This window comes from Plectropomus leopardus, chromosome 9 (genome assembly GCF_026936395.1).
Source record: "Plectropomus leopardus strain MGB_pleo_1.0 chromosome 9, ASM2693639v1, whole genome shotgun sequence".
Taxonomy (NCBI): domain Eukaryota; kingdom Metazoa; phylum Chordata; class Actinopteri; order Perciformes; family Serranidae; genus Plectropomus; species Plectropomus leopardus.
In genome coordinates, this window is record NC_142184.1 from 5,744,449 (window position 1) to 5,763,221 (window position 18,773).

Consider the following 18,773-nt stretch of genomic DNA (forward strand, 5'->3'; position numbering starts at 1 on the left):
TGTAGCACAAGAAAACTGGTTAAGCCTTAATGAACTTAGAAGTTATATAACAAATCCACTCCTTCACAGAGTTGTAGTGAACGGGACTTTATAGAGACCAAAACTGTTTTCTTGTACCAGGCGTGTTTATTTCTGCATTTTAATATGTGGTCTATGAGGATTGACTCTCTATTTGAGCAAGTGGCCATTAGAGGAGTTAGGAATTAGTTTCTCAGCCCCAGAGGTTTCCGCGTGGGTCAACCTAAACATACGAGCATTCAACGCTCTTCTACAAATATATTCAGAAATTGTTTTATCTTTTTTTTTGAAAAATATGTGCAATAGCTACAGTATTTTAGTAGTTCCTCATACATAAAGAGAGATTCACATTTCAGTCAACTTCAATGCTGGTAACTTGGTATAGATGTAAAAATGGGGTCAGCCGGAAACACTGATGAAGAGAATATCTGCATGTGAGCGTCAACACCGAGCTGCTCAGATGAAGCATTGTGCGGTGAGGCTGTTTTTGATGGGACACCAGCTCGGTGAACATGATTCTTCTTAATGAGGCGTTGAGATTGAGAAACAAATCAAAATCAACAACTACCGCTCCTTACAAACAAACTATACCTTTTTTATACCTTTCCGCTGAAAGCTGGTATGAACAATGAGTCAAATCAGAAGGGTGGAGGGACGATAGTGGCGTTCTCGATTAAACGACCTGAGCGCCAACACATCTTGTCCTTGATTGAATTCTTCACGGGGGTAAAAATGATTAATTGCCGGACTTGTGAAATGTTACAGCAATCCACATATGGCTGCTTTTGAACATTTTTTCCATTGATTTCCAGAGTGATTAAGAGGCACTTTGAGCTCTCAAACACAAGCGCGGGTAATTGCAAAGCACAGAAGAATGAGTAATCTGTTATTCAAATACTTTCCTTTATATTAGACCGTGTTTTGAACATGAAGCTTTCAGCTGTTTAGTTTGACTGTTTTAATATTCTAAAGTTGTATCTTTAAATGATCACAAACCTCGCCGACCCGTCTGACTCTCACAAAGGTGATGTGCTCTCCTAAAAATGAGTGAAACAGATTTTGCTGCAGTTAAATGTAAATGTAGGAGCTCTCAGTTTTGAGTGATCCCTTTTCATCAAGGCAAAGATGTTTGTTCAGCCTGTAAAGGAGTCTGTAAATTTGGCACGGATGACTTTGATGTCTGTCAAGTTCCATAACAACATCGCCAAAATAAATGAGTCACAGCTAGAAGCCCAGGTGATATGCTTTTACGACCAACACTGAATACATGTTTTTAAATGTTCTGGAGTGATATTCAAGCAAATCATTACCACATTAATGTTTTAAAAAGATAGAGTGATCATCCCAAACAAGCAAAAATATCATCACGTTTGCAGCTGCTTCTCAACATCAGCACCTCCAGCAAGGTGAGATTTCACCAACAGGTTTCTTAACACCTCAAAACCTTAAGTATAACCCTCCGGGTTTCAGAGAACGACTGTTTTCACTTTGAGAAACACTAACTGCCAAACAGCAACCCTGTCTGACAGAAATTACATTTTTACGTCCCAGTTTCTTTTGGTAATTTCATTTTGTAGGAATCATAATTGTAGCCCTGGATTATGTTCACCTGTAACGTTTTCTTTTTTGTTTTTTCTCTGAGTGAAGTGAAGGGAGTGCTCCTTTATTCAACCAAAGAGAAGGCATTTATCAGGGAAGTTTATCAGGGAGGTGGTGGTTGTGTAAGTGCGAGACTTCAACATGAGTTCAATGAGTTCACATCCTGTGTTAAGTTTGTTTAAGGCAACAAAAGCGCTGTTCAAGAAATATTGCGATTTCTGTCATTTCAAGCTCCGAATGTTCTTAAATCCTAGGAACACCCCTGCGTATACCTGACCTGTGCGGGGCAGCTGAGACTGGATTTGCCTTTGTCAGACACGTGCACAGATAGTGCACAGATAGTCCCCAGGTGGTACTCGAGCACCTGCCCTTTGGGCCTCTGACTAAACAAATTCCCTTTTTGCAAGAAATTTTTTTCCTTTCTTTTCTAATTTTAGATTTGAAATTTGGCCTATGGCATCGATTCTTCATTGTTGAAAAACCCAACATTTTAAGTTTTAATTCTTTGAGACCACTTTGAACTGCTGCCCCACTACTGAAAATGTTGCTATAATAAACAGGTGGCTGTGTTTTATATTCTAATGTTTTTAGTGAAAAGGCATGTGTTTGCAAAGTACTGAGCATATGACTGGATAGATGAGACTTGGATTACGCTGCACGAGTTGTGAGAGTTTGTACATGGATGTTTTGATACAGCTTGGCTGTTGTTATATGCAGTCCAAAGGGTTTCTTTATAATTTCTTGGTAACAGGGTGAGTTTTTGATACACACATGATCTTTTTGCTCTGAAGTATTCCTTTAAGGCTTTGTTGCAGTCAAATAACACAATGACACATACTCAAGTTATCTTATCTCAGTATGTTCTCATGAAAACCTGTATAAGCACTGGAATGAATCATGTCATATGTATGAAATTATTCAGTTACTTAAGATTTGATCACTGCAATCAGCTGAAGTTTGGTCTAAGTGTTTCCAACGTGCCGAATGTGTCTGTGCACTCGGTGCTCATCATGTCAAGACCCTCGAGTCAACACACTGCAATTACGTCTATGACACCACCTTGAAACACACTCACAGGGCGAGAACTGTTTTCTGTAGGAGCTTCACATTTAACCCTTTAAAAACAGACCTCCCACCGACAGCTGCAGGAGATTGTTGTTTGCATGATCTTGTTTGAATAGCTCTAAAATAAAAACCATGATAGATAGAGCATTCATTCTTTTGGCAGCAGAAAGCTAAGGCTTCTGTCTTCTCCAGCATCGCATCATGTTACCTTCCCTTACGTGCTGTGTCAATGTAGCATTTCACTGTAATTATGGTGGCATTCCCCTGTAACAGCCGCAGGTCGCTGTTTGCATAATTTTCTATATATATTGATTTCAAATAAAAACCATAAGAGATAGAGCATTCATTTTTTTGGGGATCCGAAAGCTAAGGCTTTGTCACCTTGTCATCATGTTTTAAAGATAAAGATAAACTTTATTGTCTGTCCCAATCAGTGACAGAAATTCTCCTTTGACAAGGCTCCAACAAAAAATACAACACACTTAAGACACATTTAAACTCACAAAGTACAGACAGCATTTGAAGAAATGACATCACTATAAGCAAAAATATCAATATCAATGTCCTGGGGTCTGCACAAGTAAACATTACATCATAAAATAAAACAAAAAAATAAAAATAAAAAAAATAAAACAACAATAGCATGAATTCATAACAATTCAAATAGTTATGGCAATAATTACAACAATGACAACAGGTATCCTCAGTATATCTAAATACTTGGTAAAACCTTTGATAGAGCTCAAAACACAGCATATACAGTGACTGAGAAAATAAAAAGGAGAGGTCCTCATTAATGATCATATTGTCAGATATTTTTTAAGAAAACATGTCCTACTTGGTGCTCTGTGCCATCAGGTATTTCTTCAACCTCTTCTTAAAAATAACTTTACTTGTTAAATGTGTAATGTCAGATGGCACACTATTCCATAATTTCATTCCTCTGAACGTAACAGTATGTTGTCTTGCGTTAGCGTTTAAAGCGGGAAGTGAAAAACAACCTCTTTATTCATGTCTGTAATTTATGTTATGGTCTAAACTACTGTCACTGATGGTAAAGGATATTCAGATTTCAGGAAATAAAATGTTTCTCATAGAACAAAAAGTTCAAAGGGTTAAGAATAAAAGCTCTTTAAAATGCAGATTTAAGGGTAAATACGTCTCATTTATGCAAATCAGAGTTGGTATTTAAGGATGATGTATGGCACTATATGTGAAACAAGAACAGCAGGAATCAGTAGTTAACCCTCCACCTGTGTGTCAGGATTTAGAAAGTTATTATCAGCTGTTTATGGAGACACATCAAACTCTACTCAGTTGCATCCCGTTTAGCTTCAGGACAGTCTTAAAGGTCACTGGCTGATTGCTCCATGCATTTGCTATTTCCTCACGTAAGACAGTCTGTGTATTAGTCTGTCTTTTCAGACTGAAAGATGCTTCACAACTTACATGCCCATTGTCCATCAAAGCCACTAATGCACTTTTGATTTGAGTCATTCTTGAGCTGCCATGCCGGATAAGTAGTCCCTCTCCTCCTCTTTTCTTTGCTCCGGGGTTTCACGGTAGACGGATGACAGAGACAATGGCAATTCATCTTCATCATGCCGTCCGCATTACCATTAACGTGCAGCTCTTTTTCTTTCATAATGCAGCACATCTCACTCACAAATGCAGTCAAAGGAAAAGTACAATATCCTGAGAGCCGGGCATGTCATTTGTGGTTAGTATCATCAAGACGTCAAGGAGAAAATGACAGGGCTGGTCCACAAAATCGTCTGTGTGTTTAATATGAAATTACTTACTAAATCATGTTACCAAAAAGGATTTGGGATTTCACAGTGATCCATATGGAGCAGTAAAGTGTATATACCAGTGATACTCAACTTATGGCCTGCAGGCAAAATATGGCCCCAAATAGGCTAATGATCTAGGCTAATAATCATTTTCTAATTAACAATGAAAATAAAGTGATTCACACTGGTAGTTGTTTTTATACTTTTATTATACATAAAGTGCTAGAGTGCATAAAACAGAGGTCCTAGCTAAGGCCTCAATATCCTTAAATCCTAGGTCCTGAAATCATAGAAAAGTACCAAAAATCACTGAAACATCCTAAAATTCTAAAAATGACCTAAAATTCTAGAAACATCCTAAAATCCTAGAAACTTGCCAAAATCCTATAAGCTTCCTGATCATCATCATTGAAACGTCATAAAAAACGTCATAAAATCCTTAAGAAATCCTAGAAACTTCCCAAAATCCTAAAAATGTCATAAAATCTTGGCAATATCATAAATCCTTGAAATGTCATGAGATTCCTAAGAATGTCCTAAAATCCTTGAACCTCCTAAAATCCTAGAAATGTCCTAAAACCCTGGAAATCTCCTTAAATCCTAAATATGTCCTAAAATCTTAGAAATGTCCAAAAAAATCCTAAAGATGTCCTAAAATCTAAAATCCTAGAAACATGTATGGGGCTGCTGCAACTGTCCCCTTTCATTTTGGAAAAGTGGCCCAAGCAAAGCATGTTTAGTTTAGTATCTCTGTCCTATATGGAGCACTGAGGTGTATACACAATCAGCTTATTCCTCAGATGTAAAATGTAATAATACAACGTAAAATATTGATTTATTCTATGGGGAAAGCCTTCTGGTGCTGCTCCGCTCCCACTCTATTTCAGATGCCTCAGTGTGCACGCATGAAACACAACCTGGACTTTGTATTTATTTAAAAGATTGGATTTTTGATCAATAGATGTTAGGAGGATATGCTACAATGTTCTGCATGTGCTGTGCTCACAGACCAGGTAAATTACACTATTATCATACAGATTTTGCCTCTGTGGACACAGATATCTGCCGTTCTATAAACCCCACCTGGAATTGATGGACATATTGTGATTTAGCTCTCTTATTCGTGCTTCCTGAGAAAAGCTTTGCCAGAAATATCTTCCTCTGTGCAGCGCTCAGTCCCCTCTGGATACTGACAGCTGCCTGAATTACAAAGGTAGCAACGTGAGTAATGAACCAACTGAAATCTCATCATATAGAGCGACTTTGAGTTACCCTGAGCAGCCCCTCTGACCCCAACCCCAGCCTCTGAGCCTCGCCAAATGAGCTTTTCATTTGCTATTCAGAAATCAGAATGAGGCGTGTTGCAGGCACAGAGGTGCTCAGAAGAATTGCACTGCATGCAAACGTGGTTTTGCAATCCTTAAGCCCGACAAATCAGCAGTTCTGTTCCAAGCTCATTTGCATACAGCACTCACATATTCTGCCTATGTGCGCAGCGTGAAAGTACAAGTTTCACAGCAGTCCTGTTTGAAGCTCATGAAATTGTTTGGAATTTAGTTTAAACTGAAGTCGGATGTGTGCTTTTATGCATATCTTTTACAGATTTTGGTGAAGCAAAACATGTTATTATTTAATGGCCGACGCTTTGATCTGGCTAATGTATAATGCACAGGTATAAAAGGCCAAGTTTAGCAGAGATGACAAGAGTTTTCATATGATACACCGTTTAATTATGCCTTTGATTTAAAATTTTACATTTTTAGGTAACAGGTGCCACAAGAGGGATTGACCATCAGCATGAAATATGATGTTATTTGGAGTTTGTGTAAGTTGAAAATATTCTGTTAAAAATCCAGTGATAAGAAGACTTTTAAACTACTCTTACCCTCCAGCAATAGTGAAAATGCAAGTGAAATATGCTTGCAAGTATTAAAGTCCAGTGTGTAGGATTTAGGCGGACATACAGGCAGAAATGGAAAATAATATAAATAACTGTTTTCTTTAGTGTACACTCATTTCCCACACATTCATTTACTTGTGGCAGGATGCCGCAAATTAAAACATCTGCCGACATTAATAGATTTTCTAGCGCTATTGAAATATGTATAACATGCAGTATTTATTGCACCACACTGTCAGAGCGCAGAGCATACTGCTGTCAGAGACAGAGCAGTAGAATGGCAGTGAAAGTGAAACTTAACTGTTAATTGCACTGGTCTAAAAGTTTGCATTCACCCAATCTGCACTCTGCTTCTCCTCTCTACTATCAATCTGATCAGCTCTAACCAGATAAACTGATCCATTATCTATGTTGGAACTCAAACTACTGTAGAGGGATAAAAATAACTCACAGTGAATTGCCTGCCGAGTTTACGAATCTGTAAAAACACCCAAATTTAGAGAAGGGGCACAGAACAATAATAATAATAAAAAAAGGGACACATGCACACAAAATTTGAAAATGAGAAGTTTGTTGACACTGTCGTCAGCTATCGCAACACATGGTAAAAAATACTGGTATATAATCACTGGAAACTGAGATCTTTGTGTTTTCGTTACCTTAGAATGAGCCGTTTATATCTTTATACGGAGCGGGTCCTACTCCATGGAGTCCGCCATGTTGTTACAGCAGCCCAGAACAGACAGACCAAACACTGGCTCTAGATAGGGCCATTAGCATTTTGCAGTTGGCCGCCACAGTTCTCCTACACACTTGACACAGGAGAAGATTTGCTTGGTTGTAATCTGCAACTTCACCACTAGATGCCACTTAATTCTTCACACTAGACCTTTATTTATGTACAGTTAATATAGCCTACTGTATATCAGTTGGATGTGCATAGATTCGCATTTTTCTTTCTTTCTTCTTCTTCTTTGATAGTCTGAAAATTCGGGTTAAATTTGTCAGAAACCCAACCAGTGAAGCTAGTTTTGTTTGACACTAGAGGTTCAAAATCCCACAGTTGTTTTCCAGAAAATTGGATTAAGTCAAAAATATTTAAAAAAACAAAAACAAAACAAAACCTGCAATACATTTTTGGCCACTTGAGGGCAGCAAAACATGCCACAAACTCAATTCAGACATATAGGCAGGGCAAGGGAAAGCAGCTTTATTTGTATAGCACATTTCATACAACAGGGCAATCACCTTAAAAGATAATTTCGCTAACTTGTTAGCAAACAGTTGCTTATTTACACATCCAGCAGATAGAGAATTAGCATTCATTGGGACTTACTGTTTTGGCCGTCTGAGAAAAGTACAATATCAACTCTTCTTTTGGCACTTCATTTGCTCTCCACTCTGGAGGGAAATATCCAGCTTTTTAGCTTCTAAATGCTCTGCTATATTCACTGGCTAGTTGCTAATTTTCTCCTGTCTGCCACCTTGCAAAATACAGCGAGTTTTAAGATCTTTTTCACCAAAGTCAACTTTCTGTTGCAACTAAAAACGACATTGACGAGAGCTGTGAAACAACATAGCCAGGAAAGGGAAACATAAAGTTAAAAGATGCTTTAACCCCCAAATTCCACCGAGTCCATCTGCAGCACGTTATAGCCGCGGCATGGCCTCCGGAGCCGATCACGGACATTCTAGTCAATGCTTGTTATTCCACCAAGCGCGTCTCTGCAATATTTCAGCAGCGTCCCAGCAGTCGTTCGCCGCTCTGCTCCACGTGAAATATGCAGCGGGTCTATAACGCTCTGGACATGCTGCTGTTGTAAGAGTCAAGTGATTGCTACCTGCATTTTCATCACTACCCAATACAAGTAGCCATGTGATCGATTGCTAACATAAAAATATTTATTATAGCTGCTCTAAAATCTGTCTGTCATCTCTACAATACGAGTAATTAAGAGGACAAGCTATTCATCTAAAAATCATGTTCTATTAGTCGTCCTTTAAGTGCATTATTATCACTACAGCTGAACTTAATCTGCACAAAAAGAATCTTACTGATCTTCACAGCACTTTAAAGGTCAAGAGGAAGTGAGGTTAAAACAGCGATTATCCTCAATTGTCTCGCCCTTTTTGTGCTGCGTCTGTCTCCAGTGTATTGAACCATTTTCACTCCAGTCAGGTATCCTACCAGGTTGATGCCTACAGCAGCTGCTTGGCGGAGCGTCTTTACTCCACTAAAGAGGAAATCAAAGGCTCCAAATTTCACAATTGGCCCGGCACCTTCAGTAAGAATGAACGCTGGGAGTCTGGCTGCCACCAGCTGAATGTTTTTCACAGAGGAAAACTGCTGTACTTATCAGGTCAGTTTTTGTCTGTTATGCCTCAAATGCTTTCTTTAAGACAGGTGGTGAGACTCAATAATAAGTACACCTCCAAAATATAATGCAGTCAATCACAAACCGCGTCAAACATTATAGAACAGAAAATGTGTTTACTGCAGAGCTGCTGTTTAAGCAATACAATGTATTTTTGCGTTTGTCCCATATCATAAAAGCTGTTGTCTCCACCTCCCTCCATGTGGTTTCAAAAATGAGTCTGTGAGCAAAAACATTCAGATCCTACACGAGTCGTGAAACTCACGTCTTCATCTTTTGCTACCTGAAGCACGTAGCTGTCTTATCTGTAAAGGTGTTTTTACTTATTCAAGTGCTGAGTGACGCCTGCAGGCATACAGAGGAAAGATTATGAGTAATTAACACTTTTTTAAAAAACAGTCTGCATTGTGCTTGTTGGATTCAGTTGTTGTACTTGAAGATGTAACCTAAACAGATTGTGTTAACATGAACAATAATGTCTGACACAATATAAAGCAGAAGTGTGGGCCAGAGACACCAACACACTCTCATCCCAACTCCTCAAATATGGCCACTTGCTCAGTAGTGATGTTACAGGATGACGTTTCAGTTTACGCCTGTTAAATCCATTATGTCTCATCAAAATACATTTTTGGGGGCGTCGGTGGCTGAGTGGATAAAGTAGGTGCACCATGAATAAAGGCAGTGTACTTGCCACAGCAGCCTCGGGTTCAACTCCTGCTTGAGGCCCTTTGCTGCATGTCATCCCCACTTTCTCTCCCCCTTTTACGCTATTGATCTGTCCTATCCAATAAAGGCAAAAAATCCCCCCCAAAAAAATAATGCATTTTTGTTTTCACACAACAGGTACAATTTGTGCTCGTTAGATGCATACAGTGTTTTCAAACCAACCTTACAAAGTTGGCAAAACACCTCGTGTTTATAATTATTTCTTTGCACAACACAAGCTCGTGGTTAGGCATCATGGTTTGGCACAACATTCATGCAGGAAGCAAACAATGTGCTCCCAGGAGAAAGTCCAGGGTTTGTTGGACCCTTCCACCTGCCCTATAGGGACTTTCCAGCTTCTTAAATTACATTGTTACTGGCAGCATTTCAAACTGATGCTATCCAGTGGCAGATCATACTGCTGCGACAGGTTTCGTCCGGCGATATTATCAATTGACACTGTGTGGTGGCGTAGCGTACCACTGCGAGCAAATCATACTGACGTAAAAAGGTACTGTCTGATCACCTGATAAACTTACACTATCTACCGATGTGTCATACCACCGCAAAAAGTGCCTGTGTGTGTTGATGTCTGATACCAAAATCACTGACCAAGTGTCAGTATTTGACAGGGTCAGAATAAGAACAGGCCGGAGTCACATGACGAACTCGATTCACACTCGAGTCACAAATTTGATAACTTAAGACCTCACAAAAATGAACTTGCAACTTGAGTCGGACTTAACATTAATGACTCATGACTTCACTTGGACTTGAGCCTTTTGACTTGAAAACACTTGATACCATCCCCCAAGGCCCAAAAATGACAAAAAGTATGTCATTTTAAAAGTGTGCCTCCAAGAAATTAATTTCCTGAATTATACCAGTTAAAATTATTCATCATTCCCAGCAAGTCGACACTAAATTTCACAGATCCACTTTGTCTAAACCAATTCGACAAAGTCCAATCAAGTTGCAGGAGAGAACTGTGAAGAACTAACGTCACGTTCCTGAGTGCCTCTTTTGAAAGATTATACCAAAGATCCTTTTGTTTGTGTACAAAAGCTGCATGCTGGAAGAATTTGTCAACATACTTGTTTTAACAAATAATTAGAAATTTTGAAAAGCAATGATGATTTTTCTAAATGTAATATATTAGTACTCTGTTGTTACAGTGGCATCACATTTGGTGAATAGCACCTTATGTTTTCTCTAGGACCTGAAATTAAAAGTTTGGGACTTTGGACTTGCATTGGGACTTGTCCGTTTTGACATAGGACTTGGAAAATATGATTAATCTACACTCCACTTTATTCACATTAAAGCACAAAAAGTGCGTGACAATATTTTCATGTACCTTACATGAAGGTTTAGATAAACATGTTCGTTTAGAGCAGAGCTACACAGGATAAATAAATGCAGAATCCACTTTATAAGATTTTTTGAAAATCTTGTGCAAATCTACAATAACATACTGCACATTCTCATGCATGTGTACTTTAAAACAGTGGGTATTGCGGACACCTTTTATCGCACCATGGGTGAGTGCTTTTTTATGCTTAGAGACGCTCATGTTTTGTTTTACTTGTATTAATGCTGAGTTATAATTCAGTTCAGGGGTTATGTGTCCCAACGGATGCAATCAAAGTGAACGGTGCTCTGCATATCTCAAACCAAGTGCTGGAAACAATCTGCGTAAAGTGCTCCTCTGTTTAGAGAAAATATATTCAATCACTACTCGATATTGTCCTCTGAAATGCCAGAAGAAAGGTCACATTTAAGTTTGAAATTCAACTCAGCACACCTGCCACCATATAGCTTTGAGGACAGTACTTGTGTCACTAAAATTCTCCCCTTTTCTGCAGCAGTTTTTTTTTTCTCCCTTCAGCTACACGACCATAAAATCACAGAGTGTAAAGTTCTCAGGATGACCTTCTGTTTGCTGTCTAATGAAATTCATGTTAAGTCGAGAGATATGCAGTTTACTTAAAATGACTTTCTTGCTGGATCTTTCTTATCTTGCAAACAGTCAATCTGACGGCACGAACACACCCGCGAACAAATCAAGCTGCAGTGGCAGATAATCTCCCAGCAAATGATTTTAGGATCAGATTCATTAACAGAGGGTATTATTGCTTTTTCAAGATATAACACAAAAATGAGAGAGAGGAATTCAACACATTTACTGCCACTTTAATTCCAAAGAAATACATGTCAGATAAAAGGTCATTAGAAACCTCTGCTCGTCCACTGACGGCACCATGTAACAATTTCTAAAGACACAGATGTCTTCTTTATTCTAAATGTTTGACAGGTTTTTTACTTGTGTTATTGGTGTAGCACCACATCCTGCACCAATCCACATGACTGGTTGGCTTATCAAGTTAGAACAGTGTTTTAATTATAGAGTTTGTTTTGTTTTTATATGTACAGTTGTTATTATTTCAGAACAACTTTAAAGACTAAATGTGTATTTATCATGGTGATGCAGTTTCATGGGTAAGCTGATAAAATGGGTCATTTGAGTCTCAATCTCTCAGCTCCAACAGTGTCTCACAGAAGTATGTGAAATGGACACGACAGCATTATGTGGCAGGCACGAAATGAGTTAAAATACATTGTAAAGTTAGTGTCTATCCAGTTTAAGTTGACTAAATTTGAAAAGACAAGTTGAGGTAGTTTTATAATGATTCAACATGTCTTCTCATAGCACAGACACTCATTTCTTTTTATAGTTTAACGTGCTGGCAGCACATAAACAATGCCAATTTATTACAAACAGTTCCATTTTCAAACATTTCATTAGTGTGGTTTATGATGTGAAACGCTCAGAGATTGGTTAGGTTTAGGAACAACACGTTCTCATACCATCGTCAAATAGCGAGGCTTGGTCAGTAGCCCTACACATGTCAAAAGTTTCCCTCCTGTATCAGTTTTGGACTATTGGGAATGACGATTTCCACTCATTACATGAATTCTGTCTTTTCCAAATGTGCTTCAATTTTTACACAAAATGTACAGTTTCTGCTCGTTAAATGCATCCAGTCTCTTATAAAAATAAACTTAGAACAAAGGTGAAAAGCTTAATTTTTAGCTTTACTTTAGGCAACAAAAGCACATAGTTAGGTTAGGAAAAGACATCACTGTTTGTACAGTTGTTACTAATCTGTCACAAACATCACATAACATATGTCACTATGCTACACACACTAGCACACTAGACTGTTTTTAATAACTTGATTGACTTTTGGTTTCACACAGTAAACAGTGTTCTCCCAGATGAATGCGCCTATATGCAGACTTTCTCACTTTTCATGCAATGGTGATCGCCCAAAGCAGCAAAAGCAGCCACCACAAGGTGCATCTCTTATTTCAGCCCAACGGTACCTTTACGGTCAGTGTCTGTTGCTAAGGGCTGCTGACAAAGTGTCGTTCTTCAACAAGTTGAGAGTGAGGGACTGGGTTGAAAGATCCTCATCGACATTATTTTGTGCTGCCAAACTGATATATAACCAATTTCGTGTCCACCACCATGTAGGCTAATACATTGTTAAGAGTTTATGTCCATTTCATATATTTCTATGTAAAACAGATCTGATAGTTAAGCCTCCCTGCCTGATTTTAAAATGCTTTTGAGCTTTTTTTATATGTGAAAAATGCCCCAAATATGCTTTTCAATGAGTTTCATTGAAAATGATCTTTGCACTTTCAATAAGTCAAAGTCCACGTCATTTGGGAATCACAACATACAATTGTAAAGATTTAATGTTCACTTATATTTACATCATTCTGTGCATTTGAGACACTACATGAAGTTTTTCTCCCAAAACAACAAGGAAAAATCAGCTCATAAACAGTTCTAGGCATATATTTAAGGCCGTTAGTACGATGATGAAATCAGATATTTCTGTTGTGGACGTAAGTGCACGGTTTCTGTTTCCACAAAGGCTGAATGTAAGTACTCACACAGTAAATTCAACTCAGTGCAATGATTAAGGACATTTCTCAGAGCCCCACCTTTACTCACCAAGGTTGATTTGGAAGGAGACAGAAATCAAATAGCCTGAAACAAAATTATTTGATGTCTTGGTAGGAGTGATGACATCCACATTGAAAACAACAAATAAATCTAATATTTGGGTATGAATGCAAAGAGGCTGAAAAGTAGTACCTGCAAAAAAAATTAAATTCATTTTAACACATTTGTCTGTATAATGAGACAAAAATGATATGGTGTTAGAATGTCTGGTGTTTAAATTTGCAAGCAAATGCAAAACCACATCCTTTTCTATCATCAGACACCTTCTTTCAAGACAGCGATATTTTCTCACAAATGAAACTGTACCAGGAAGATGGTTTGTTAAAATGTAGATTCAGCTGCACCCCCTGAATCCTCAACTATCCCAAAATTGTTTTTGCAGGTTATGCTACTTTCAACAACCGATACATGAAATGGGTTTTTCATTCCACTTCTGAGACCAAATTCAGAGACATAATACGAACATAAGATAAAGAAAGAGAAGAAGAAAAAAAAACCTTTGTCATCACTGCAGCAAATTTGAAGTGAGACTGACAGTTCTGGCTGTGTTTCAACTCTTCGATGCTGCTGGAAAAATGAGTCTAAAATCACAGACAGTTACCTAAATTGCAGAAGTCCCTATTTGCTAAAGACTAAATTAAGGATTTATATGCATACAACATACTACAGATCATTGAAAGTGGTTATGTCTGCTTGCACAGCACCAAAATGAAAACTTTTTGTAACTTTAAGATTCATTTCAGAAGTGTTATGTTTATAATTGCAGATTGGCATCAGTGGAGGCTGGAATGTGCCATATTTATAATCAATATAAACATTTAAATAACTATGAAATTATTGATGATCATTTCATTCATTTAGATTATACAACTAAACAGCAATGTATGGAAAAAAGTTTTTAAATGATTGCTAATAATGTTTAAACGTATTCAGTCCCTCCAGGATTTTGTGATGTTGCAATGACAACAATTAACGCAAATTTGGCCAATCACTGAATTCTGTGCAACCTTGCAATTTTGTCCAATCACCGCAGCTAAACCACAAATTTGACCAATTAAGACGGGTTAAATCTAACTTCATTGTAAAACTGCGTGCAGCCTATTGATTCACTCAGCCCCTCTCTCTCTGTTCTTGAGACTTCTGCTGCAGGAGTGTGAGCTCTGCACCTGTGAGTCACACACACTCAGAGGGATTTGGCTAACTGTTAGCATCACACAGCTAACGTGTTAAGCTGTTCAGTGTTGATGTGATGAGATAAACGGCTCAGTGTCGGATGTTCATCACTGCTGCACGGCTTCAGCCCCAGCAGCATATGATGAGTAGTGATGAGATCACATTATGCTGTGTTAGCTTGTGCTCACTGGGCAGAGAGAGCAGGAGGAGAGTAGCTAAATCAGACGGTCATTCAGCACTGCGTTGATTGAAGTGTCTGATCATCAGCGATCAGCTGTCCTGCACCCTCGCTGTTGTCAAAAATTTCTAATTCTGAGGGAAACACTGGACGCTCATAATAATAACTTCGCAGTCTGTGACTATTTTTGCAAATTTTAGTGACCCTGTAGATTTTATTGTAGCAAAAACAACTATAAATATCACAACATACGCTGCAGTATTTTATTAGAACTGCTGTGAAATCAGGCATTTCAGGGCACGAAAATCCCACAAACAGAACCTAAAATCCTGGAGGGACTGGCTAATGAAAACATTCATTCATCTGGGAAATTATTCACAAAATGTTCGATTTCAGTCGTTTTATTCACTAATGTGTGTCCTTGTACCATTTACTTGTTTTGTCTCTTAGAAATAAAGAAGAATAGCTGTTCTCTAAAAGACTGAAGGAGGGAGGTACATCCTTCAGAACAGCACCAGTTGATCTGATTTGCCAGTTTGCCAAAGTGAATTTGACTGGTCATGGAAAAAAAAAAGGAAATCCTTTGGAAAAATCATTTTATAAAAATCATGATATTTATTCATCATCTATCGCCGGAATTTTTCGATAAATTAATTAAATGGAACATTTAATGACCACATTAAATTTTTTTATCACATAGATTACATTTCCTTCATTTAAATACAAATTAAGTGATAATATAATAACCTGCTGTAAGTATGATCCTTACAGTCCAGCTTCCACAATCATTATGAGCCAAACAATGTGAGACAAGTTAAAGTAGATCCAAAATATAAATTGTCTCAGTTTAGCAAAATAAACATACATAGTAAAAATAGCAGTGTGATTCAGTAACTGCCACATTTCTTTTACACTTAAAGCTCTGTCATTGAATATGTTAGCAGTCCTAACATCAGCGAGTAAACCTTCAGCCCTGTTTCCTTGAGCAATTGTTGGAATGAAGTGTGACACAACTGTAGCTGTAAACCTTCAGTAGGCTTTTTGAGCTGCACACTGCTGTCATATCTACCTCTGCCTCTTTATTCACACCAGAAGACTTAAAAAAAAAGGAAAAAAAAAGAAAAGAAAACCGCCATCAAACATTTTTCCGGTCACAAAAAACGAAAACTCCAATGATGCCAAGGGCAACTTATCAGTCACTGACAAAAATGTGTCAGCAAACAACACGTAGCAACTTAAATCTGATCAGCAAACGCCCAAAACACTTCAGAGAGGTTCAACCTGATGAGGGTGCAGATTATTGTTTCAGGGTGAAATACTGATTTAAATAAACTCTCCAGAAAAGCCTCAGCAAGCTTTCGGGTTGGTTTTAACAGCTGCACACTGCAGCAGCACACACTGCAGTAAGGCAGCCAGTATCTCTGCTGTCGACATGAAGGGGAGAGCCATCACAAACTGTAAGCGCACATTGAGCTCAAGAGCAACAATTAGGGAATTTATTAATTCATCAGTTATCCCAGGCTGCCCAGTGGAAGCTGTTTATGCTCACCAGCAGTGACAGGAATCTGTTTATTATCTGCGTGTTAACTAATTAAGGTTCTCAGATGTCCATTAAACTTTATTAAGGTCCATAAACCACAAGTTTACTTGTGCAAGAAACATTATAAATACACAGGTAGAAATTACATTTATATACTGCTAGTTTTTTAAAAGCAAATACATTTCAAGAGAAAAGTAAAGCTGCCTGAATTAAGTTTTTTTATCAACATAATGAGGAAACTTTATCTGACAAGTCACAAAATGTTCAGTGGCAACTATTTGACTTGTTATACCAACTATATCCACTCATACTGTACCAACTAAAGGATTATTGACATCTGTTATGGTTATGATTAGGCACTGACAGCACTTGGTTAATGTCAGGGAAAGAGTGAGATACAACCTGCAATGAAAAGTAATTTTTTGGCCACATGGGGGCAGCAAAAATGAGCTGTAAACACTAAGATATCATCACATTTTAAAGGGAAATACTTGGCTCATTAGCTGCTAAATTAGTCACTAGCATTGTCTGTCTGCTGTCTGGTAGCTTGGACAGTAGCGTAGCGTTTTTGTTGAAAACAGCTGCCTGCTGCATCCAAAAAAAGTGCTGATGAGTGTGGAGAAAGTGGACCAAAACACTAAAGTTGTAAACAACAAAAATAAAATGCTTCATAAATCTGAAGAGTATAATACGCTGTGGGTTCATCAGCAACACAGTTCACATACAATTAAAAATCAGATCAACTGGTAATGTAAAAATATTTAACCAAAGTGCTTCTGGTGCCTAAACCCAACCATACATACGACTCAGGATGCTAACCCCAGTGTCCAGAGTCAGAGGTACAAGAAAATATTCATTAAACAGAATCCAGGCTAGAATTATGTTTCCCTCAAAACATATTCGGCAAAACAAGTTAGTGGTATAAAGCAGCCCGTTCTCATTCCAAAGTTGTCAAATACTGCCACTTTTGCAGTGATTTTGATGTAAGATTCGTGGTGGTATGATACACTGCTGGGCCGCGTCAGCTTAAAACTTGGCCAAACAGAACCTTTTGGGGTGTTATGATACGCCACTGGACGGCTAGAGTGGCTGGATGGACAGATGGCACTTGCTGCAGCAGCGGACAGGAAGCATCAGTTGAGAGCACAGCGGGACTGAACCTGTCGCATCGGTATGATACACTGCTGGATGTTGTCAGGTTGAAACACTGCTGGTAATGACGTAATATAAGGAGCGCGCAGGTCCCTATAGGTGAGCGGGAGGGGCAGATGAATTGAACAAACCTCAGACTTTCATGCAGAAGGTCGGTGTTCACTTCTCTTTTTTCTGCCCCTTGCCATGTGTATTTTGCCTAAGCCTAACCATGTGCTTTTGTTGATGTCCCGGCATTTGTTGCCATGTGCTTTTGTTGCGTAATCATAACCACGTGCAGCATAATCCCACCATGTGCTTGAGTTGACATCATGATGGTGGCATCCTGGAAAATCAACAACAGACACAGGTGGATACCAGCCTGTTCTCACTCCGAACGCGTCATACATGTCCGCGCTGTCAGTGCTTTCAGTGGACAAGCATGACGCCAAAACCCACCCTCCGCGTCCAACCAGAATGTGGCTGGAAAGTATCAGATGAGAATGCACCTTGATAGAACCGCTGGTGTTGTTAGGATACACCAATGGACAGCTGAACGGCATCGGGCACGTCCACATGCAATGTGCAGAAGCTGTCTTGGACTTTTGACACTTGAGACAGCGTCGGACACGTGGGCATGAAACACTGAAGGACATGGTCAGGTGATAATGCTGCCGGTAACAACATAACATATGGCACAAGTGCATTTATAGGCCTGATGGTTGGGTAGGTGGATTCGTCGCACAAACAACTGACTTTAGTGCTGGAGTTTGTAGTTCACTTTCTGTGCGCATGTGTGCTTTTTCTTCTACACCTTACCATGTGCCTTCTTTGCTTAAACCCAACAGTCTTAATCCCAACCATCCTGACAGTCCGGTTAATTGCCATGTGCTCACGTTGTGTAAACAGAGGTACCGTGTTGCATCATCCCACCATGTGCATTTGTTGGCATTACAATAACAGCATCCTGGAGCATAAATAGCTGAAGCAGAAGGATACCTAAAACGTCATAAAGAGACGCAGAAGGTCACTGACAGAGAGGCACCATACGCGGTGGGATGAGAACGTGTTGTGGATAATAATAATATGTAATATGTAGACGCAGGAATCCACTGCAAAGCAACAATATGTGACGACTTGGGATGAGAACGTTTTAAATATAGATATAATTTCTAGGTTTAAAGTTAACTTACCACTATTATTTATCAAAAGCAAAATATTGGTATCAGCAGTGAGCATGAATGATCAGAAATA

General features: G+C 38.7%; 1 protein-coding gene across 1 annotated transcript in view; it reads left to right on the top strand.

The window, feature by feature from the left end:
* Positions 1-18,773, top strand: part of pfdn4 (prefoldin subunit 4) — an 85,979-nt gene that overhangs the window by 60,265 nt on the left and 6,941 nt on the right. The gene's annotated exons all lie outside the window — the stretch shown is intronic.